The sequence below is a fragment of the Tenrec ecaudatus genome, chromosome 5 (genome assembly GCF_050624435.1).
Source record: "Tenrec ecaudatus isolate mTenEca1 chromosome 5, mTenEca1.hap1, whole genome shotgun sequence".
NCBI classification, from domain to species: Eukaryota; Metazoa; Chordata; class Mammalia; order Afrosoricida; family Tenrecidae; genus Tenrec; species Tenrec ecaudatus.
In genome coordinates, this window is record NC_134534.1 from 60,396,272 (window position 1) to 60,405,679 (window position 9,408).

The 9,408-nt window shown below is 37.8% G+C and overlaps 1 non-coding gene across 1 annotated transcript; it reads right to left on the reverse strand.

The window, feature by feature from the left end:
* Positions 1-3,440: 3,440 nt before the first annotated feature.
* LOC142449399 (U2 spliceosomal RNA) lies at positions 3,441-3,631 on the reverse strand. Its single transcript, XR_012784589.1, has one exon. It is a non-coding gene; the product is annotated as a U2 spliceosomal RNA (small nuclear RNA).
* Positions 3,632-9,408: the final 5,777 nt, after the last annotated feature.

Consider the following 9,408-nt stretch of genomic DNA (forward strand, 5'->3'; position numbering starts at 1 on the left):
CACTCATCCTGAGTTTTTCAGCTTGAACACTCTGAAGGTGACAATCGAGTCACAATTCCGTGGCACTTTTTGTCAGTACCTGTCAAAATATAGCTAAGCCTGTAGGAGTTGTGATCTAAATACTGAAAAAAAAAGGTAATAGTCCAGAAACAATATGCCTCTAGGTAATTTTAAAAACTAAAATTGCACATTAGCCCTTACTTACTTACTTAAAAGCAGAACAGCACTAATACTACCCCATTAAATGCGGCCATAGTTTTCCTAATAATTTCTTAGCATTGTTTTTACTCTATGACCTTTACCTATTTGCCTGATTAATTTCATTTCATTGCAGTAGTAGCATTGGTGAATTTATAGCATAATTTTGAGTCAATAATTTGTACTTTTAAACCTTTATAAAGTGATGCGTTGGTCATCATTGAAGTGTGGGGTGGGGGTGGGGGGGCCCAAAACTTCTTTCTTCTTACTGCACAGAATAAGGTGTTCCTATGACTTCGGTAGCTAAAGACTTTCAGTACCTGACTGTGATAAAGAGGCCAATTTGAGTTAAAATGAGGAGTTCCCTGTTTAGAGTTTGTCTCCAGTTATGGGAGAATGTAGTTTCAAGCACTTGTGAGAACATTTCTTAACAGATCTCAAATCCCATATCTCTCCTCTGATGGAAAAATCCAAAAAGTCCAAAGGATGGTTGGACACTAAGTTTATTATGAAATGATCCCATTTCATAATAAATATATTGGATTCTAATTCTAACTCTATTCTAAAACATCAGGCCATTTACCATGGGATAAATGACAAAAATTTGATCAGTTTACTCTTTTATAGTAGAATGGACTTATAAATAGCATACAATCACATGTTCTCCCCTTTTTTTTTTACAATCAGACCAGTATCAGCTGTTTCCAAAATTTCTGAATTGATGTATCTAGTTCTCTAGCTGGGCACCATGTAACTTCCTCACCACTCTTTGCTCTAGCGCCATGTCCTTTGTGTTCCTCACCAGAGAGCCATGAGGCAAGAACACATTTTTCTTAAATTAGAGCTAGGAATCAGTGCAAGCCCAAATCCAGTCCTGGATCTATGTTTGTGTGTTTTTATTTTTGCTGTTTGCTTGTTTGTTTTACATGCCTTGGGCTCCCTTTCGAGATCTCCTTGTGGTTATATGATAGATAGTCACAGCCATCATCTTCCTGGAACATAAAGATCTTCTGTTCTATTGTTATTGATTAGCCTCTGGTACTAATTTTAAAAGAGTTGAGAGGGATATTGGGGCGAGCCACATATCACAATACCAGAACTATTCACATTGCATGCAATGAATCTGCTCATGGCTGAACGCTCTTTATACAAACAATGGGCGTTAGTTGTCAGGAAAAATTTACAATACTATTCACCGACAAGGTCAGTCACAGTTTTCAGAATAATATATAGCTTAGTACAGTATACGGGACATTGATGTACTAAATCAATAATTGTCTACCTGCTGACAGGTCTCTCCTCTTGGTTTAGCTGTTTTCTGCTTCTTCAAACACCATGAATTGTCAGCCTTACATCCTCAGGTTACAAGTGTGCTTGAGGTACAGTCCATTCCACCTGTTGGAGTTTCTACATCAGATCTCTCTGGTGCGGCCTTTGGGGCCAGTTGTGCACCTTGCACAACCAGTATGCAATGGCCCAGAGTCCTATGGCACCTGACCCTCAGCGTGTGTCCAGAAGCACAGGCCAATGTGGCTTACCCGGTGCATATCACCAGGGAGAGACTCTGCTTAGGTTCTTTAAAAGTATTTTTAGTCCCCCACTCTTTGTGATTAGTCCTCCCCATTTTTTCTGCCAACAGACGTGCACTTGTGTTTTCCCAGATGGAGCTGTTCCCTTTCCCCTCTAATTTTTCTTTCCCATCAGTATCTCTCATCCCTCTGAGAGGATTGTCTACCGGTTGAGGGGAACCTTGTCATAACTTTGCATGACAGCCACTAAGTGGTCAAGATGCCCTCCATTCTCCTTGACAATTTGATCCCAGTTGACATGAGAAGCCCTATGTCAAAGTGACCTTCAAGACACTTACCTAGAGAAGATGGTATTGGTTCATTGTCACCAGTCAGGCTCTCTGCCAGGCTGCCTGGCCACCCTGGTAAGCAGACTGGGTGGCCCATAAGCCTGAGATTTGGACAGCGCTGGTGCTTGTTCCTATAGCAGTAGATTCGGTCCTTTTGTGATTGACTCACTTTACTCAGCATCATGTTTTCCAGATCTCCCCATTTCACAAGGTAAACATGGTTTCATCGCTGTTTTGAGGGATGCATAATATTCCAGAGTTTTTAATCCAATCTTCTAGCAATGGGAACATAGACAGACTGTTTCCAACTTCTTACTATGGTTAAGTGTGCTGCAGTGAAAATGGAAGAACATCTACCTGTTCCTAATCCGTTCCTTATTTCTTAGGGGTATATGCCCAGTGATGATATTGGTGGATCACATGGCATTCCTATTGCATCTGTCTTAGGATTCACCTTATCACTTTCCACAGTGATTGTACATGTTTACAAGCCCACCAGGAGGGTATGAGAGTCCCAATGTCTCCGCACCCTCTACAACATATGTTGTTGGTATGATCTTAGTGGAAGAAGTCAGCAGACCTTTGCCTCTGTGGACTGACAAAGCTGAGGGCAGCAGATGAGCACGAAGGGGTGCACCCTCTTCCTTCTTTCTTTTTTGATGCTTCCTGTGTCTCAATATTATGTCCATCAACTAATTCAACATTGAAATTCAAACCAGTAATCTTTCAATTGGAGTTGAACAATTGACGAGAGGCTGTAACAACAGATGGAGGAAAATATTTTCTATATTGTTAGAACTTCAGCTCATTTCATAATAAAATCTAACACAAATGGCTCATGTTAATACCATGCAGCACTCTAATATAAACAGAATTTAAAATAACTGTAGCATCATCCACATAATTCTGGACTCCTAACAGTATGGTCATAATCAAACAGACTCAGTTCGCTCATGTACATTTTTTAAAATTACCCAAACAAGTAGTTTCTGGAAGAATTTGAGCTGCCTCAAGTAAAGTTTTCACAGGAAAGCTTTTCTTCCCAATTCTTTTCCAAAAGCCCTTTTAATAACAGTCTTCAGAGTCATGTGAAGTCATTAAGCATACATTTGTTGGTGGTTGCCACGGCGTCTGGGCCATCTCATAGCCACCCGACGTACAGCAGAATGGAACACCGCCTATCCACACTGCGTGCTCATCAGTTAGCCGGCTGGAAGCCAAGTGAATAGCCCCCATGTCAATCCACTTCACCGAGTGCCTCCCTCTTCTTCCTTTAGATTCCACTCTACAAAGCCTGCCATCCTTTTCCAAGAATTGGTCCCTCCTGAGAACATCTTCAAAGTACTAGAAAAAAGTCTCAAGACACTCAATTCTTTTCTTTTTTCTTTTGTGCACCGTTCCTGGATGTACTGCAATACCAAGTCGATGCGTGGAGTGGAAGGAGCAAGCTCCTATTCCAACTCCCTGCTCCAAAAATCCACTTAATATATTGTCCTCGGATAAAGGACTTATCAGGTATTAAACTGATAAGAACAGATACTACTCTTGATCTCAGCCAAAAGGCCGAGAAGCGGTAAGACGCTCGTTTTCAAGCAGCAGTCGGACTGCAGTCCCTTGAAGACACGCATGCTTGTTCTTCTGGAAGTCATGGTAATTTTAATAGTATTTGAAAAAAAGTATAATTCAAATGCATGCATGATTCTGCGATCTTTATTTATTTCCCAGCATTTACATGCATGTGCGTCAGCTGAAAATACCATGACTTGGATTGTGACAAACTCTCAAACGCACTGCCACCAGCAATTGTTGACTCATAGTGACCCCATAGACCTGGGGAGAAGACTTACTTTCATCTCCCAGGGATATATTTGCTCTTCAGCACTTGAAAGAAACTTTGGGCAACAGATTTGTTTAATTTCTTAACGGTTGCTTCTATGTGCATTGACTGTGAATCTAAGTAAAAGGAAATCTTTGACAGGTTCAGTCTTTTTCCTGTTCATTGTAAAGTTGTTTACTGGCACAATTGGGAAGATATTAGTTCTCTTTATATTGAAGTGTGAGCCATATTGAAGGCCGCTGATTTTCATCAGTAATTGCTTAAAACAAATCTTTCAGTGACAACGTTGTGTCCTCTGAAAATTGCAGATTATTGTTGAGCCTTCCTTTTGTCTTGGTTCTTCCTTTTGTCTTGGTTCCTATTTATATGGTCTTGTTTCTGGGATTATTTGCTTGTTGTGCATCCTGAATAAATATGGTGAAAACATATAGCTCTCACTTACAACTTTCCTGATCTTAAACTGCATAGTCTACCTTTGCTCTTGTTCCAACATCTGCTTCTCACTCTATGAGTAGGTTCTGAAATTCCAATTTTTCATAATGTTATTACAATTTTGATATGAGACACACAGTTAAATACTTTTTATAGTCATTGCAGCACAGATAAAGCTCTTTCTGGGATTATCTTCTTTTAGCAAAGATACATTAGATATCAGTGATATTATCCCTCATTGCATTTCTAGCTGTTCTTATCTGTGTCCTATTGAAGCATTTCTTCAATATTTTCAGCAATCTTATACTTGCATGTGGTATTAACTAGACTGCTTGACAAATTCCCCATTATGATGGCTTGTCTTTCTTTGCAATTGACTCAAATACGGATCCTTCTAGTCCTTGCCTTCCAATTGTTTGGTGTAGATGAGTGAGTGCCTCCAGCACAGTATTCGTTTGTTAAACACTTGAATTGGTTTTCCATCAAATCATGGAGTTTCATTTTTCTCCGATGCATTCGGTGCAGCTTCAACTTTCCCGTCAGTATCATTGGTTCGTCGTTACTTGCTAACTCCTCGTTGGTTGACTGTTGGCCAATGCTTATTGGTACAAGGCCTCTATCTTCCCTCCGTCTTCTTCAGCTGCTTCCAGTTTCCCTCAGCATCAGGCCCACAGACTCCTTCCATCTTGCAATTCACTAATGGGATTTTTCTTCAGTTCTCTCAGGTTGAAAAATGCTATAGGGGTTCTTCTATTTTGGTTGTCTAATTTCAAGTCTTTTTACATATTGAAACTTTGTCTTCTTGAGCTTCTTTACATTTTTCTGTTCATCTCTTTTACTTCATAATTTCATTTCCTTTGGCATCCATTTTGTTCTACTGTTTTCCCCTGCCTTTAAATTGCCTTTTACTTTCTTCATTGCGGATGTCTAGTCATAGATATTTACTCCTGAGTGCCTGAAATATTAAGTCATTTGCATCCAGTAATTAAATTATGTTTTTGAGATGGCCTCCTAACTTCAGGTGGGATATGCTCAAAATCATAATTTTGTGGATTTGTTTTAATTTTTCACCCTCAATTTGAACTTGAACATAAGCATGATGAGTTATGCCACAGTCAGCCTTGGTCTGAAATTGAACTTTTCCACTATCTCTGTTGTCAGTTTAAATGTTGTCAGTTTAAATTCTGTTGAGATTCATGTATATTATCTGTTTATGTTGTTGTGAAAGGTGTTTGCAATAAACAAATGGTTGGTCTTGTCAAAATCTATCATATGATCACCAAATTGTTTCTGTCACCCAAATAATATTTTAAGTACTCTTCCAATTCCCTTTATTTCCAATTCTCATATTCCAATCACTAGCTATTATCAATGCATTTTGATTACATGTTTGATCAATTTCAAAATATAGGAGTTGGTAACATTTCTCACTGACCACTTTGTACTTCAGGATAGATCAAAACCATTTCATTTTAATTTTTCATCCAGGATGAATGCAACATCAATCTTTTAAAATGTCATTCCTAACATAAGATATCGTATGACAATTTGATTCCAAATAGTTAAATTCAGTTCATTTCAGCTCACGAACACAATAGCATTAATCTTTATGCATTCACTTCAATTTTGGAAAATTTCAATTTACATAGATTTATAGTTCAAGGCTTCTATGTTCCATTATCAGTATAGACTTACAGTTGTTTCTTTTCATTTTCAGTTGTGCCACAGCAGCAGATGAAGAACCAGAGGACTCTGCTCTGCCTGTGTCACTGGGTTCACTCCATTGTGAGTACGCAGCTCTTTCCCAAGTATATATATGTTTTGAAATCATTTTATTGGGGGCTCATACAACTCTTATCACAATCCATACATCCATCCACTGTGTCAAGGACATCTATACATTTGTTGCCATCATTATTCTCAAAACCTTTGCTTTCTACTTGAACCCTTGGTATCAGCTCCTCATCCCCCCCCATGAACCCTTCATAATTTATAAGTTATTATTATTTTGTCATGTCTTATAGTGTCTGACATTCCCCTTCACCCACTTTTCTGTTGTCCATCCCCCAGGGAGGACATTATATGTAGATCATTGTAATCGGTTCCCCCTTTCTACCCCACCTCTATGAAATCCAGAACAGATGATCCCTTCAGGATCAGTGGTGAGAGTAGAGATACCCAAGTATATTTTGAATGTCTTCCAACCTGATTCATCTTCTAGCATCATAGCAAAACAGGGTCTCCTGATATGTGCAGGGTTTTCCCTGCCTGCTCCTTTTGCGCTGGTCTCTTTTAGTCTGGAAGCTCTGCTGAAATCTGCCAACCATGGATGACCCTGCTGGTATTGTAAATATTAGTGGCATGATTTTCAGCAACATGGCAAACTTAAAGCCACTACAGTATAAATGAGCTGTGCTTACATTTTAATCTCAAACTCATTATCATGGTGCCAATTCTGACTCATAGTGACCCTTTACAACAGAGTAGAATTGTTGCTTTTTTAGACCATACATTTTTACAACAGACAGCCTCATCTCTCTCTCTCTCATGGAGAGCCTGGTGGTTTTGAACTGCCAATTTTGCAGTTAGCAGCCCAACTCACAACTTGCTATGCAATGAGGCCTCCATCAAAAAAATTACTATATATTGTCTTATTTTGTATGATGGACGCTGAATCTGAGATTTACTATAACTCTACTTATCCCTATGCCCTTGCTAAAGAGTTTCAAGGCATCTCTATTTTTATAATTCAACTGCTATATGATAAAATTAAATGTATTTTGTTCTTTAATATTTTGGGTACAAATAATTATTGGAAAAATGGAGATTATATATATTTAACTATAGCGAACTGAATATCAAATTATTTTGACTTATCTATTTTGAAGATAATATTAGTGAGCAAAGTTGTGATAGGCAGAATGACTGACAATTGAATATTGATTTGGTAGACCAGGAAGTCAGAAAACTTCTAACTTCTGTTTAATTCCCAACTATGGTTGTTTGACTGTAGCTTTTCTTTTGTTTCATTTCATTTTGGTGGTTTGTACATAGTGCTAGTGTGCTTCTGTTTTAGAACATCTAATAATCAAATACTCAATCTGTCATAAATTCCATTTTTAAATAAATTCTATTTTTAAACATATATAGCTAGAAAGTAACTTTTGTTTTTCATTATTCACAAAAATATTTCTTTGTATGCTACATAGTTGTCCTAATTTTATTTCTTGAGATATAAAACAAACCTATATTTAAAAATATTCATTATCCAGCATCATGATATTATTTTTGTATAACTAGTTTTATTTATATGATTTTATATGTCATTTTATACTTTTCTTCAGCCTGCCTTTCAGTTTGACAATTAAAATCTTAAAAGATACATCAGTCTGACCCGACCAGTTAAAACTTTGTCAGTAGACCCCCTCCTATGAAGCGAGCTGGATCTCACCTGGTTTTCAAAATGTTCTGTATTTTTTGTTTGTATTGTTTTCTGTTTGTTCATTTTTGAGTATATCTAAGAAGTGTTATGTCAATGGAGGTCACCTTCTTAAACCTGTTACATGCTTTTTTCCAATTTTCCATATATGAAACCCAGGATTGATGAACCAATAGGGACAACAAGTAGAATAAAGGATTTGAAGGGGAGGGGATGCAGTGGTGTAGATGGGGTAAAAGGGAAATGATGTTAAGAAGTTCATGTTGAAACGAATGCTTGGAAACTGTGGTATCAATTGCACATTCTACTTGATGTGATTTAAACAGATCTGCATACAATTAAATTGGTTAATTTTAGTTGTGATAGTCTATGGGAATAATTTAAAAGACTCCTCATTAATGAGAATGGGAAAGAAGTTCAGAAAATCTCTTTAGTGCAAAAAATATATATTGCTTTGATTATAAGACTATAAGATGGAAAAATAAGGATTGGATAAAAATTAAATGTTCAATATGTAGGTGAATAAGCATCAAAGTTTTAATGCAAAACAATGGTTTTTGGTCCACTACATATGGCATTGCTGTATCAAGCACTACCAAGCAATGGAGTCATGTTATCTGTGATCACACTTTTACAAGAACTAAATTTTTAATTATGAATGACCTAAATTTACTATAGTCCACAGAATTTCCAGGAAATTTTCCTTTAATGAGAAAGTATCCTATGTGTTTCTTAGTGTCTTAGATCGGGTTGACTAGAGAAACAAATTGAGGGACATTTATATGTGGGTAAGAGAGAATCTTATATCCAAGAATAATTGTGTATTAAGAAAACATCCCGACCCAGTCCAGATCAAGTCCATCAGTCTGATATTAGCTCCTATGTCTGATACTAGTTCATAAATTCTTCTACAGACTTATGCAGCACAGGCAATAATGCCCAAAACAGGAAGATCACAGGCCCGTGGGTGAAAAGTCGTGTGGAAGCATCTTGGCGCTGGCTTGGCTCGCCATGCTCCAGGGTTCTGGCTGTCACCAGCAAAGCTCCATGTGGCTTAGCAACAGAAGGTGAAGCAGAAAGTGTGTTATGGAAGTGAATGACCTCTCCTTTCTCTCACCGAGTGGCTGGCATATTCAGGCTTTCAGTTAGCAGGCTAAATCCACACACTACACTACTAGGGTTTATTTTGCTTTTGATATCATATGCCTGTAGGGTTTATTCCTTTGATATTATATGCCTATCTGATATGAAACCAATGAAGACAAATATAATTGCACACAAACACTCATCCATTCATTATCTCAGTCATATGCAGACATAATGAGCATCAGCGAAATCCAAGCAGTGTGTATGAGCCTAAATGTGTGCGTGTGTGTGTATGTGTTGTTTTGCAAGTGTACAAATAATCAAAAGCAGAGGAATGAACACAGCCATTTGTATGGAAATTGGTGAACTTTAAATTGGTCCCCTAACTGGGATTAGGGAGAATGCATGTTTTCCTCAGCTCTGCTTCTTTCCCAGAATTTCGCCAGACATCACTAACAATGAATTTAACTCCCTCTAGCTGATGGTGGAGAAAGATGCTTTAAAGTGGTCATTCTCAGGGAAGGTTTCTCCTGAATAGTTATAAGTCTATTATTTAAA